The sequence below is a fragment of the Anopheles funestus genome, chromosome 2RL (genome assembly GCF_943734845.2).
Source record: "Anopheles funestus chromosome 2RL, idAnoFuneDA-416_04, whole genome shotgun sequence".
Classification (NCBI taxonomy): domain Eukaryota; kingdom Metazoa; phylum Arthropoda; class Insecta; order Diptera; family Culicidae; genus Anopheles; species Anopheles funestus.
In genome coordinates, this window is record NC_064598.1 from 101,169,378 (window position 1) to 101,184,955 (window position 15,578).

General features: G+C 38.5%; 1 protein-coding gene across 3 annotated transcripts in view; it reads left to right on the forward strand.

The window, feature by feature from the left end:
* The window catches only part of LOC125762348 (zwei Ig domain protein zig-8-like), a 75,821-nt gene that overhangs the window by 30,167 nt on the left and 30,076 nt on the right, over positions 1 to 15,578 (forward strand). The window contains exons 1-2 of one of the 3 annotated variants that reach the window (XM_049424315.1): positions 8,015 to 8,568; positions 9,876 to 10,223. The gene's annotated coding sequence lies outside the window, so the exon portion shown is untranslated. Of the gene's footprint in view, positions 1 to 8,014; positions 10,224 to 15,578 lie in introns of those variants that run through there. The other 2 variants (XM_049424316.1, XM_049424314.1) reach the window with 2 other exon arrangements.

Genomic DNA, 15,578 nt, shown 5'->3' on the forward strand with positions numbered 1-15,578 from the left:
TGGGGGGCAATTTTGCATGTATGTATGCTCTTGACAATATTGGATGGTTTGGATAGCATTAGGTGTTCACGGATGGGAAGTATTCAATTTTCACCACTACGGTAACGAGCGCCGTATTTGATGCACAAAAAATACAGGGTGTGATTCTTTAATTATAAATTCATACCCTACCGCTTGTTAATGATAAAGCTAGGGCAAGTTGATAGCTACTAGACGTCGTGTTTATTTATGTTTATATTTGGCTTAATATAGCATTACATTCTAGTTGGTATTTGCTGTATAATTGCTTCTGAAGAAAATCAATTACAATACAAGCTAATACTATTCGTGACCTACGTCATTTCGAACCAATATGAAGTTAAATATAGTCTTCAACTAGTTGCAGCGATCCATGAAATCAAAAGGGATACAGAAAAATTAATTAAAAATATTATTAAACTTTCTGGAACAATTATTATTTCGCTGGGGAAACAGAATGGTATCTCTTTAAAACATCTAAACAATCAACCAGTTACAATTGTATTTTTCCAAACAAAATGCAGCGAGTTTTGGAGAGAAGATAGACATTTACAAACAATATATTTCTACAAAAAACACACCTGAAAAGAAATGCGCAGAAAAGATTGATGATGTTGGAAGTTTATCACCCTGAGGTAATAACGAAATACACACACCAAAGGAATGTGTTGTTTTAATTACAATCTTACTGTTACCTGCACCACAATCAGTGTCTGGGGAATTGTTCCGGGTTCAGTTTCGCATGATTGTGAATTGTTTCCATTTCCTTTAGCGACGTGATGCCCTGATGGTACAGCAGCTCTTTTGGTATACAGTAGAAGGTGTGTAACCACTTAAAACCATGTATGCTTCAAACATAGCACCAGTTTGGTGGTTTGGTGAAATGGAATACAAAGTGATTAAATGTAAATTCAGCAGGAACTCAGACATCTACATTTTAGGCTACTTTGTGAATCGAAAATGTCACTGTAGTAATCATTTGTGTAAATTAATTGCTCAATTCGAAACACAAATCACCATCGTGCGCGGAATGTCTTTTCGGTTTCGGAACAGCTGTAAATTAATCTGTATTTGTACTTTGATTAGTGTTGCGTACATTTCATACACGACAAGTTGGTGGTTGTAGCAAGACTAGGTTTACCTTCCTGAAATCAAATAATTTTCAATGAACTAGGGATTGCTGAAAAAGGTGTGTTTTGGTAAAAATTAATTCAAACGAATTTAAAGAATACGCATAACACATAAATATTCCACAGCCAGGTTAAACCATAAACGAAGATAAAAAAATCTTTTGAGAAAACAGGATTGCAAGGGTCATACTGGAGTCCGTTCGGATTGTCGACATTAATATTCCACGTGCAGGGTTTTTCTTCTTTCACCGAATAGGCGCAAATCACTTTCGTTTGTTCATCAATAACTGTAAGAAGTTGCCTCAAATGGTTCTTTGATAGGGTACAAGAAGGATCATTTGTTAGGCTTCTTACTATCTGTTAAGAAAAGGGAAACGGATTCTGGAGAAAGTTGTTTCGTATTTAGGCACGTAAAAACAACATGCGTTCAGCTCTCTCGGTCTAAGAGGGATATGACCTTGTCTATCATTTTTTTTACCGTGCAAATGCTTAGTTCAACAGTCGTTTAATTTGTGGACCTTGCGTGCTGATGGATACACTGTGCCAATTAAATACCAAAAGTTATGACTGCTTTATGATGAAAAGCGCTGAAAAGAAAATACAATAATCAAACTCATTTTTAGGTTTTAGAATGATAGTTAACAAAGATGTCTTTTGCCTTTTTAATGATTCGCCAATCCCATCGATCGTATACGATACCAGAAGAGAACCGAAACTGAAATGCACACAGACATTGAAGAATTATTTTGATGCAGATTCCAGAAATATATTTCAGCTGATGGTATATCACAATTCTATTCTATTTTTAATGTACATAGAGAGCTAATGAAACAACTTTCCATTGCAAATAGGTTAATATTACAATCTACTATCGCAAGTGAACAAACCGAGTAAACCGAGCAAATGAAATGGAACTCTTGATAATATCACAGTTGAAATACGCCACTGTCGCAATGGGAAACAGCAGTAGGCTCACCCAACCAGTGTGCAGCTACATTTCTGGTATCATTCTAAAGCGTGGAACAGCACGCGGGTACTGGAAGGGAGGAAAAATTAATTGGCCAGCTTAGTGTACCGGTCGGATGGCAGTTGCGGCTCTTTTAAATGTTTTACTGTAATTGGGACGACTCGGTACCAATTCGCAATAACACTTCCGGGTTCTGGCAACGTTGGGTGGAAAATTTGGTCTCTGGAAACGGTTTCGCGATTCCTTTGATTCCCATTAGGCGCTTTTGGGTCCACTTGGGGGCATATTTTTGTTGAATTTTCTTTTTTTAACTATGTTTTAGAAAACGATTCTTTTCTTAATTCTACTCTCGTTTATCGTTAATGACCTTAAATTATACTTAATTTTCCTATTGTTGGGAAATTTTAATTTTGCGGTGATATTATGTTTCTAAAATTCATTTTCTTAATACAATATTGAATTTGATCTATGAGATGCAGACCACATATTATTTAAGAACAATGAAATCAAAATGTTGTGAAAAGAACAATGAAAACTCCAAAAAAGTATTTTTAGACTTGTATGGTCTTAGAAGTACATCGTTCCTATGAAAAAACACAGTCACGCTTACCATTTTCGTTCTTTCATCCTTCAAAAATACAACCTTGTCTTAAGAATAAAACATTTCCCTTTCAACAGCATGATCACGCATGCTTTCCGTGCTAACGTTCTGCTCTACTCTCGGAGAAACCCACAAGGGACAGCATGTGTTGGCAGTAAATTTGCAATCCGAAGCCACGATTAAGACGGAAACGCACGAACTATGTTTAGCTGTGATTCGGGAAAGAGGCGTCAGATGAGATGTACAATTGGTTCCGATCTTTTGTATGTCCGCAGCGAACCATACATTTCCGGGACATGGTCGTTCGCATGAATGGTAATCGATTTCGGGGAATCTGATTATTTCCTACGATTTTCTGCAATTCGGTCCTATTCTTTTGGAAGGATTTTAATGCTAGATTCTGCAACTAACTATGTTTATAACTATACACATACAACATGACTTGAAATGGCGTGTACAATAAAGATGCTAGCAAATATAGTATTATACTTTCTTGTGCGAGGTGTGTGGTTCAGTATAACCATGTTTCGTTTGAATGACAAAAATAAATGCACATTTAATTTCCCATCACAACGCTCTTCCTAATTCGTGTATCGCTCGTAATAGCTGCCACTAAAACTTTCGCAATGTGCTTTTTCTGGTTGCAGGTTTTATTTTTCGCTCCCGGAAGAGCAATAAACGTTGCCACCGCCTTAACCAAGTGTTTGTATCTATGTGCCGGAACCTACGAAAAAGCAACCCAAAAACTGAGCCAGAGTGTGCGTTACGCGGAAATTAATGCTGGCACACTGAACGTAACCGTACGCGGTGTACACGGTTTCTTCGAGCAGAGCAGATGGAAATTTTCTGTCACAGCCGCCGTAATGTCGGCAGGAAATAACCAGCTTTCGGGAAACAGGGTCGACCGCAACGCACAGGAAGTTTTGCGTCACCCATCGCTGACGTCTGATGAACGGCGACAAACGAAAGCAATGTCGTGCTGTGGCAAGTACTACAAGCAAAATTAGATAAACCAACAATCTCCTGCTTACGGTCGGTTGGGAAGTGAGCTCGGTTTGGTTTGTGTAGCGTGTTTTACATTTTGGAAGCGCAGGAAATAATGTTCCGAAGGTGCTAAAGTGCAGTAACTGCATGGAACGGAGCAACAGCAGGAAGTAATAAAGATTTTACTTCTAGTTGACTAGATTGTGTACAAAATCTAACACAATCTATTTCGTGTGTTTTCACCATTGACAAATGCTGCAAAGTCTTGTGCATTGCCTCTACACAGAAATTTCAAAAATATGCAAAACTGTCACGAAATAATGTCTTCCAGATACTTCTCAAAGTGGCCTTACAGTACACGTTACTTCCATCGAATCATTTGGGAAAGGTCCCAAATGCCACACATCCACTAAGAACAATCCCAATGGAGTACCATTTTGGAAAACCCTGCTGAGTGGGCGCAATTTACCATGTGGCAGTCACACTCATCGAACATTTGCCATGATAATTCAATATTTTCTGCTGATTGCTCGTCCGGAACCGGATCGTTTCCTTTCCGAATCGATGTTCGGTCGGCTGCTGCTGGCGGTTCTGTATCATTTGCGAAGCCCTTTTTGAAGCGATTCAGCGAGATTTGACGATTGGCGTGCTGTAGATACAGTTTGATGGAGAGATTTTATGCCTGCCGGCTGCTTAAAATCTGTCTTTGAAGTGGGAACAATCATTTCCGGGAAACGGAGGTTTTACCCCAGAGAGTAACATAAACTCATACTGGGGTGCTTGTATGGAATACGAACGCGACGAGGCAACCCTGAGAGTAAGTGATTTCATAAAAATAGGAGTAACACTAGAAGGAAAAAAAATCGTTGTATATTCTTTAAGAGTGTAATTAATGTTCTTGCGCTTGCAGGATACCACGTTCCGAGAAAATAATGCAATTTCATTATTAGCAGGCTTATCCTTGTACAAATAAAAAATCTATTCTCAAAGCTGGCTTTCATTTTTTAACGCTCAAATATATTGAAAACTGTAATAGAAATTATAGAAACAGCTAAAAGTTGCTGAAAGCTTCTTTTGCGGACTGATTTATTACCAATACAACAAGTTCAATATAATATAAACCTTCCGATTTAACACATTATTAAACATGAACAAATGGTTTTGCTACCGAATAGTGGTATAACAAATCGGAATACAAACAATTGACCACACTTCGATGTATCCGTAATAAGACCGTCCTTTCAATTTTCAACTCTACGTATGCATAAATATTTGCAAAATGATCAAACCGATGGAACAAAAATTGGAGCTAACGTAGTAGAACGAAAAACTGAATGAAAAAAATTAAACAGCAAAGTATGGCGGGAAATTGGCCCACTAGGGGAAAAACCTTATCCATACACATTTACCAATTGTACGTTGGCACGTTGCTGCGGTAACAGTTACCATCCGTCCTGCAGGGATTAATAAGTGAGCTGGAAATATGTGGCATTTGTCATCGCTCGTCGTTTCACCATCGAAATTGAGCAGTTCGTAATATTAATAAGAACGATAAGATATTGTGTGAAGCACACGCGTGAAATTGTTATTTTATGTATTCGGTGAGCGCATTATTTATAGTACCGGAATGAAATTTATGACGCACATTTTATTTCCTTTTTGTGCTTTTCAACAGAAGCGGAAGAATTTTTTAAATTTAATTTTGATGTATAGGTTAATCGTTTGATTAACTTATAAAAATCTTTCATAAAAATAATTGGTTAAGAAAAAAAATCTTTTCACCTTTCGTGTACAAAATCGGTTTAATATTCCATTCTATTTTATTTTTACTATGACATTTTAGTACTTACATTGCATTGCTTGACAGTATATACTCCAATGGATTAATCAAATCATGAATCAATATGGCTTGATTAGTGTTAATTGTGCCGCTATGCTACAGCTACAGCTGTCTATCTATCGATGCGGTGTTCACCGTTCAAATAGACTGCTCGTCTGGGTTGGATGTTGGTTGAATAATTGATCAAAACCCAAGCGGATACAACCATTCACCTTTCGGTTCCATCATCCAGCAGCACCAGAAGTTGGTTTAATTATTTGACGGCAATCATTTATGCATCAGCAACGCGTTGATCGGAAACGCTGTCTGGTGCGGTTTTCGATGCAACATTTCTGTCGATAAACTTCTTGACCCGGTAAGAGGAAAATCAATTCCGGTACTTCATTCACTTGTTCTCGAACGGTTCCTTAACGGTTGGCACCATATGCCATTTGAATGAACTGTCGAGCCTTTGATGCGAAGCTCGAAACAAGATTCCTCAGTCATAAGAATGGAGGGTGTATTCCCTCGACGGCGCGATCAATTGACATTCAATACCCATGGTTTGGCTTTTCTCACCACATTTAGGCGTGTTGGATGTTTTCACCATCGAAAACCGGGAAGCCATCAAACACACGCCTGGTATGTAGCTTTGACGTCAAGCACAGACGAAATGGGCCACTGGGTTACATCTTCTTCAGTGATGAGCAGAATCAGCTCATGCAATGCACGTCGTTGTACTTTATGACCTTAAGGTACGGCTCGAGCCGTTCGAGGGTTATAAGTCCGGGGAAAAGGCAACAAAAACGGCCAACCAAGTCGTACTGACGATGATTGCCGACGTCGTTTCGTGTGCTGTATTTACTGATCACATGTTTTTGTTTTGTTCGGTGTAAATTTCACGCTTGGGTTGTGTGTAAAGAGTCCACAACGATTTTTTCCATCGTCAGTCAAACCCATAAAAGAATCAACAAAATTGAAGCAACCATGGACGTGCTTTCAAGCGAACACATCATCATCATGGCAGCATCATGAATTGAGGTCGATGAAATAAATGCACACGAAGAAAGGCGTTGTATGTAATACTTTTTTAAATAACGGAGGATTTTGCGAATTTGCATTAAAGACGGCTGTAGACATTTGTAGAACAAAAAGAAATACAAACATTTTTCGTGAAAAAATTCCGCTGGCTATTTAAAATTCACTTATTGCGGCTCTATCCATATCATTCTGCAATATTTTTTTTTGGGAAAAATAAACTTGCAAAAATACTTCCAAATTCTTGATAAAGCAATACAACCTCAAGAATACGGTGTGTACATTTTCTCTGCTTGTCCAAAGTTTCGATCATAAACCCATGTATGAGCAGCGGCTTATGACATCAAACGTTCGCTCGCAAAATTTCCCCTCGACGCAAATCTGACTCGAGGCACCGAGAGGCTAACGTCAGTCCAGTTTATCTTCACAACCAGTGAGCTTCCCGATGGGAATATCTTGTACTTCTCTCTCTCTTTATCTCTCTCTCTCTCTGTCATACACACACATAGCCGCTAAACTATTGTGCACCGTTTCATGGTGATAAATGCCGGTACAGTTGTGTGGGGAAACCTCGAGTCGGAAAATGAATGGATCGGGGCAGGATTTCTGCTCTGCTGGAAGCTTTCCATACTGGGTCAGTCACGTGCGAATGATTCAGATGTGATCGCTCTGGGTGGACGCTAAGGGTAGCTGGATTGAGGTGATGGATAATGTCGAAGTCGGTACGATGCAGGCGATCCAGCGGACCCATCGTTTTAAACCGACGGAGGCCACAGATCAACGCTCACTCGACGGGTGGTACGCCGTGTGAAGTTTCCAGTAGCTCCCTGGCAATGTTTGAGAAGTTTGCTGGGAAGGGTGCATTGGTGGGTGAAAAAGTTATTGGATAGGCATTATGCCAACGAGTCGCTGTTGGCTGGGGCGGAAAATTTCGCTCAATGAGCAGCGCACAACATAATCTGTTTGGATGATGGCGTTCCTTTCGCGTGCCGTATTGCTGGGCTCTATACCGTGGTGTTGACTCAGTTGACGTTGATGATATCTTTCGACAACGAGCGCTGATGTGTATACAAGTTAATAATGCTGTTTGTACTTTTTTACGACACTATCGCTAATTTTATGTGATTATTTATGCGTGGAAGAGGCATGATGGTACGGAGGGAACAAGTGCTGGGTAGTTTGATAAGTCGTTTCAATAGAAACTATCGGTAAGTAGATTGGAAAAGTTACCCCGAGGTCATTATGGTCGGCTTATCTGACCTACTGCATGTCATGTGTAGGAAATGGATCCCAATGGCGTAACATTTTTAACCTATTGTTTGCGGTTATAACGCGTTCAAGTATGGAGAGACTCACGAATACTAATTTGTTAGTATTTAGTATTAAACTTTTTAGTAGAATAAGAAATTGTTTGAAGCAAACTAAAAAAGCAAACTAATAAACTAAAAAATGTAACAGTCCGAACCTTCACTCAGAAGTCTGCTATTTTTTAAACGCTGTATTCACCAAAACTGATAAAACTATGCAGGACATGAGGAGAGAATCGAAATTCTAACCTCGAAACGTAAACAAATGTTGGCCGACAGCACCTTCACAGAGCAACAGAGCGGTTGTGTTAGTGCAGCAATGAAACACTTAACTTGAGAGGACAACTGAAAGTGAAGAAAACCCAGTAACTCACTTCGAGCAAGGGGAAGTCACTCAACTCTCAGCAGGAAAATGCTCAAGTTCTGCCATTTGGAAATGGAATGAAACAACAGTTCAGTAGCTCGGTGACTATCGCTCACAGTAGTTGATAGACACGTTAGCTCCGGCATGTAGTGAAGTGTGAAAATGACAAGAAACTAACTTTTGCCGTACTTCCTTTTGAAACCAGTGCAGTAGAAGGCAGAGCAGTGTTGGTGTTACATGAGAAAGATCGTCACCGAAGGAGTACCAACTTTATGTTGGAATTCGGATTACTATCACAGCGGTGCTTGTGACCTTACAGACGTAGTTTATTTTTCATGCGGTAATATATATTTTCAAAGTGTTCAGTTACAAACTAGCAATAAGTTTGTTATCGAAATGTGTAACGATGACGTTTAGTTTATCGGCATCCTGGTGGTTTTGAGTAAACAGTGTGAAATTTATCAAACAGATGAAATGATGCTGTTTAAAATGGAGTAAGAAAATCTACTCAACACCATCGCAGAAAAAAGGTTTGCCGTGTGGAAAACGTTAGGCGAATGTTGGAAACGTACAAAAAGTAATTTAAAAACGAAGGAATTGAAGAGCAATAAGTGTTTCAAGGATGTGGTTGTGAATTTCAAGTTACCTTTACCGACGAGAGTGCTTCACACCTGATGATGAAATTCCTTGCCGGTAAAGTCACTGGCTAGTGGAACATAAATTACTTACACACAAATGCCTGGTTGATAGGCAGTGCTAATCGTTAATTGCTTGGAATCAAGTGCAGCATTCCTGTTCGCAAATGTTGTGGTGTGATCTTGAAAGCGATTTGAAATTCTTCTCATCCGTGTCCCAAGTTGACGATGGTGATGATGGTGATGATGGTGATGATGATGATGATGTACGCAACGCAGTGGAATAAAACGTATGCAGATCGACATTCCGACCCGGTTTGTTGGAAGATGATGCCACTGGAATGTGGAATGTGTGTGACCGGTTTAATGGGATTAGAAAGCAATTTCTGAGCAGTTCAGTTTTACTGCGGTGTTTGGGTACAAAAACCGGCATATAACGACATACGGTGATGGGGGAGAAAATGGTGGCAGGACAAACGGATGTCGTCTGGTTCTTTAGCTGATTTCTATGTTAGGCAGGCTCCCTTCAAGGATGCGCAAGGAAAATGTGTTTTGTGTGGGGATGTAAAAGTGTGATTTCTTTTTCTCTACGCCATCCATTACATATCGATAAAGTGGGTATTGATCGGTCCAGCTGAGCAGATGGGCGATATGGTTTAAGTGTACCGTTCACTTGTGACACCTAGTGTGGTAAAATAAATCCCGTATCCGATTATACGCGCACACGTGAAACTGTGTAGAATAGCCATAAAGGAGGAAAAATAGATAAAAAATAAACAAGTGTACCCGAGGATCCTCCCTAACTGCTCCTGTTCATTCCATTTGGGAGATAGCGCCCATCGGCTTATCGAAGGATAAAGGAAGATTCTGCATGTGGGCGTGTGTGTACGAAACAGTGTTTGTGCAATTCACTGTACCATGTCCTTGTTGTGAAGCGTAAAATTGTTCACCTCCAATCGAGGCCTCACTTATCTATTTGCGTCAGTTCACATATTTTTCGTTCGTTTTGCAGTAGCTGCATCCCGGGCGGTGTACCAGGTGATAGTATAAGCGAGTGTTTTGTTTTTATTTTGTGCATTAAGCACCCAGCTGCTGTTCGGTATGTGTCGCGGAACACTGACAGCGTCTGTTACGGTAATTGACAATTTGTGTTGCGGTCAGCAGTACCGAATGTGAATTCGAATAGCAAAACCACACACCGGAACAAGCGTGAACAACGATACAAGCGATCGCGCCTTCGTGGAAAGGGTTTTGTGGTTTTGAGTGGGTTCAATTAAAAAACAAAAGCTTTTATAAAAAAAACCCACATTATAACACAATTCCCAAGCAAAGTGTTTAAAGCAGAAAGCATCGATAACAGGTATGTAGTGGAATTAAATAAAGGTTCTGATTATTTTCGGTTAACATTCGAAATTGCGTTGGAATGTGCTAAATAATGTATTAATATCCAGTGTGTTTTATGTTACTACCAATCGAAACGTACATTTATTCGCAAAACACAATGTATGTTGGATTCGCAAATATATATTAAATACAGCACTTTAATACAATTAGCATAGCAACAGAAAATGATTATACAATTATTGTCAAAAGATCAAAGGTTAAACCGGTCCAAAAACGAGTCACCCTTTTATGAATTGTTGGCTTTAATTGATTGTATCAATAATTCATATCATGAATATGCACTGTCCATGATGACAGCAGCTTTCTTTGTTTTTCTTTTTTTTAATAATGATGCGCATATTTATAGCAAACGGGCCGGCCCTCAGGAAGAAAAACCGTATTGTTGTTTCACGCGATCTGCTTAACATGTTTTTTCCATCGCATTTTTTCCGATTAAACTGTACAAGCTGTGACCAGCTCCTTCTGGCAGTTTGTACACGAAATTATTTTTCACCTGGTTCGGTGGTTCGCGAAAGCGTTAAAACCACATCCTCGCCGGCGTACCGGTCCGTTGGGATCTTTTTCCGGCTGTTGGCTCTGCAGGTTAACCTCAGCTCGAAAGATTCATAAATATTTATTGAAATGCTTATGCCTTCATGCCTGGCACTGCGGCATACGATGCAGTGCGAAAACATAAAAGCATAAAAACGGTGAAATCGTCAAGCACCATACGGACAGAAGTTCTAGACGATAAAGTTATAAGCTGCTTGAAAAATGTGTGTACCCTATCTGATGCTTTCTCACGTCAAACCAAAGCACTACCGGTGGTAAAAGTTTGCAAAGGCGTGCATGTGCTGATCAGATCGTATGTGAAATATTTTAGCTGTTTAATGGATTTTTTTAATGAGCATAGGATATATATTGTGAAAATATTGTTTTACTTAAGATGAACTGCTTGGAAATTTGTGCACTGAGCAGAAAAGTTTTCGTATGTTGAAGTTTATGTGCTCTTATGTTGAAATAAAAAAAACTTTTGATTCTTTAATGTGGGTTGTATTAGCAGTACACATTGAAATACTTTTAAAAATAAAATTTCAATCCAGGTTCTCATTCTCTCCATGAGATTTTTTTTATTTTTTTACCCACTGTTTGATTGAAACTCATACAAACCATGCATGTGACAGGAAAAATGTAATGAAAAGACGGAAATCGTGGAACATGAAATGTGAGTTGAATTAATAATAACAGCTAAACGGATATTCACAAGCGCTGCTACAAAGTTGTTTGTGCATTAATGATGATCTTGTTGGCGAAGTCTTTCGCCGTCAAATGTTGCCATCAATTTGATGTTGGCGTGAGTGTGTACAAAAGCTAAATCACTCCCCAAACATTGTTTGGTTGGGAGTGAAGCTGAACGCCACAGACAGTGGATGTGAGTTAGGGAGATGCGTCTGATCAAATTTTCTATTTTTCTGTTGTTGTGATTGATCTCCACCACTGGTGTGTGTTTTTTTATTGTCAGCAAGAGGAAAATGTTTCTAATGGACTCAAATGTTCCGCTTTGGGAGCGCACATAATGGGAATTACTCGTATCTCTGCTTTTGAAAGCTACCAGGCGTCTCCATTATACGCAGACAATGTACAAGGTACTGGGCGGCTCCATTAAACCGAAGCTATTAGCGACCCATTGGAACACAAAACCAAATTTCGAGTTAAAAATCCCCTGTTTATGCTACATAACGATAAAAATTTTTATGATTGCAGTTGGAATTCAAAATCAATATATTAAAAAAATGTATCTCAGCTGACCTGGAATTCTATAGCATTCTAAAAGTGTGAGTGCGTTCCTAGAAACGCGCAAACAAATCATCGATCTCTGCATGTTTGATATTTCATGGAAAACACTTCGTAGCATATAACATTTTCACACTGGTTTTGCTTTGGCCAAGGTGTGGTGAGTGTACTCTGTACCACGCTATGGTTTCCTAGCTTGAAGCAATATTATTATTTCTTTTGACAATGTTATTCGAAGCAAGACGAAACATTTGCTCCATTTGCTCGATCGGTATGTTCTCTAGGCAAAAAAGGGAGCGATAATTCCATGGAATAACAAAATGAAATTTTCCAACACAACAAGCAAGCTAAGGGACTTCTCACGTAATAGAAAGCTTTTAGGACAGTGCTTTTCTTCGGCTATTTTGTTCAGGCATCCTTAGCGTCCACTCTCGAACACCTTAAGTATCATGCTGTACGGTCGTGTTTTCTTTTCTAGTCTACATTTCGCAAGTGAAACAAAAAACAAAAGAATAATGGAAGAAACGAAAGCTCAACAGCCATGAGTAATGTGTCGGTCAGGGGTACACGGATCGGTGATTAAACGTACGGTCGAATTTTTCCCTCTAGCCGAATGCCTAGACGCACCTTATGCCGTACGGCCGTTAATATTAATAGCGCGTCCGAAAATTGAGTTATTCCGAAAAGCGTCAAATTTCGTACTCGACCCGAGTTGGAATCAGCAAACAGAGGAAAAAAATGAGACCAGGTCGAACAATTTATGTAAGCCTGTCGAATGAAATGTGTTCATATTTTCGCGGTACATTTCCGCTGGCCCTAGTGAAAAACTGTTGGTCGGTATTTGTTGAGTCCATCGTACCGAGTGTCCATATTTTCGACCCGGTGAAGGATGACATTCCAAACGGACCGTAGAATGATACCGGGCAACACGTTTTGCAATGAGATTAGCGGTTGGCTTAGCGGTTTCGGCCGGTGTTGATCAATTTTTTTGTATTTTTTTTAGCATCATGTAGGTTGAGCTGCAAAAATGTGTCACCAACTACGAGAAGGTGCGCGGTTGTTCTAGGATGGTACAAAGGCGATATTGTTTTAAAGCACCACAAAAACTGGACGAAAAGAGAAGGATATCCAACAATCCTCAGCATGACAGGTTTTGTCGAATCGTTCGCAAGGTAGTGTTTGGAATGAAAACTCAAAATGCGATCTCAAACGCTTTCTAGCATTGAAGCACGCAAAAAAGTGGTGTTAAAAAACTGATGGTGTGTGAAAATCGATAAAAAGGCTTTTCTCGTTTTCGTTCCAATTGTCGGATCATGTTTCGGAAAAGTGTCGAAAAGGGTTTGCATCATGTTTGTTGAAAGGTCTGCAAGGTCTGGTTTGTTGAAGAATACTGCAATCACACCCGGAATGAGAATGTAGAGGTATGTTGCCTTTTTTCTGCCAGCTTCAAGAACCCTTCCCTATGGAGAACATTTAAAATCAGTTTACCCTTACTCTAATACTCTCTCAAAGATATGTTTCATTGTCGTTTAATGGTGTAGAGTTTCCGCTTTTGGCACAGTCTTAATGACCTGGTTTAGGAATTCAACGGGTTTATATTTTTCAAATATCCTATCGTTATCTTTTAATTTGTTTGTCAAATATTTATTTTCGTTCCTACTTGTGTTTAATAAAGTTATTTAAAGTTTCGAATAATGTGGCTCTTATTAGTGGATTTAATTGACTGTGTTCATTTGAATCATAAACACGTCTTTGAACCTTGTTTTTCAACATCAGAAAGGATTAACTGATAGAAAGGCACAGATTGCATTCAACCAGCATTCTCGTTCCTTTGGGTTAGCTGCTACTGGAGCATGAAATTATTAATTCGAACTGTTAATTAAGCAAATTGCTAAAGTGATTAACAGACACTGAATTCAGGAATCTTTAATCGTTACGGTACGTTTTATGGTAGGTACCAGAGATTTAACCAGATTGTCTCAACAGCAACGTAAATGGTAAAACAAAAATCAGTTGAAATCCTCGAATTTACTTTTATTAATTTTTTTTTGTTATTTGACACGACGTGAAAAGTTCATTAATTGAAAGCAACGAATGAATAGCAGCTTTTGGCGTAGTTGAGATAAATTCATAGGTTTAAAGATAATCTCTAGGGCTCTCAATGGGTCTGCAGCTGTAAAAGGATGTTATATTTCATTTTGCGAAGGTTTAATTTGAATTAATTTCTATGTCATTTGTGTTTCATTACCTTTTTTACATTCCCTGGTGTTGTAACGTTAAGCAATATTAATTTTTGAAAATTCCCAGCGGAATACTTTAAATGAAATGTAATATTCCTTTTGTTCTTTTACTCTTTTAGTATTTCTTATATACTCAAAATGTTATTTTTTTTTTTAATTGTAATTATTGCATGCAGGTTTTTAAATAAAATGAAAAAAATACAAAATATGTTAGCAGTAAAGATAGATGCTCTATAAGAAAGTATGAATTTCCTATTTCTGGAGCCATGCTTAAACGTTTTTGCCATTTATATATTCCCTTCACGGAAATGAGTTCACCAACAACAAAAAAACGCTTTTACTCCATTACGCAGCAGTAAACTACCCCATGTTTACAAATTGGGCAAAAACGGGTTCAAAAGTAAACCATAAAAAATGTTTGTTTAGTTTGCGAAAGTGGTCGTAATCGCAAAAACCGCCTGGGCACTGCAACAAATTAAACGCCAGAAAACTTTTGAAATGAAAACACAGTTGAAATCGGATGAATTCACCGCTTTTCCGCCCGATGGCAATTGAGCCTCTACATTTTTTTGTGTGTTTTTCCGACTATGGTTTTTACGCGTGTCAAAATGTGATGCCCAAATTGCAGTTTTTACCGCCAGTAAAAGTAAACCATCATCATTCAGTTTTTAGTGTCAATGTTATGTTGTTTAAAAAATCTTTCGGGTTGGTTACTTCCGGTTCATGGAGTATGTTTTGTGGTACAATTAATTATTCGAATAATTTTAACAGTATCACGAGAAAGTGAAACAGTTGAAAGCTTTCATCGGTTAATTTGGCAAATTGTTTTGAAGAATTCAAGAGAAATGAAAGTCAAATATTTTGCATAAAAAATCATTTAAAATTGTTTAATATGCTTTAATTTATCGTATAATTCATCCCGGATTTACTGACGTTAATAAATCCTTATTCTTCTTTATTCGAGATATAGTTGAGCCCAATCTTTCAGAGTTTATAAAACAATTACTTTATTTAACCTTCAATATAAAATGTCATTTCGATTTTAGTTGCAGCAATAGACTTTGAAATAAAACTCAAATGAATTGTATAACAGGGTCATCTGCATTCGCTTTTCTGGCCAACACAACAATGCCGGATAATTTCTCTGTGGTATATATATGTGTTATTTCTAGAAGAACAATGAGTCTACGTCGAAATCAACTGAGAAATATTTTCCACCATTTATGAGTCTGGATGGAAGCTGTTTTTGGCATTGCTATTGCAGGCAGTTATATGATGTTGTAAATTACAGCAAGGAT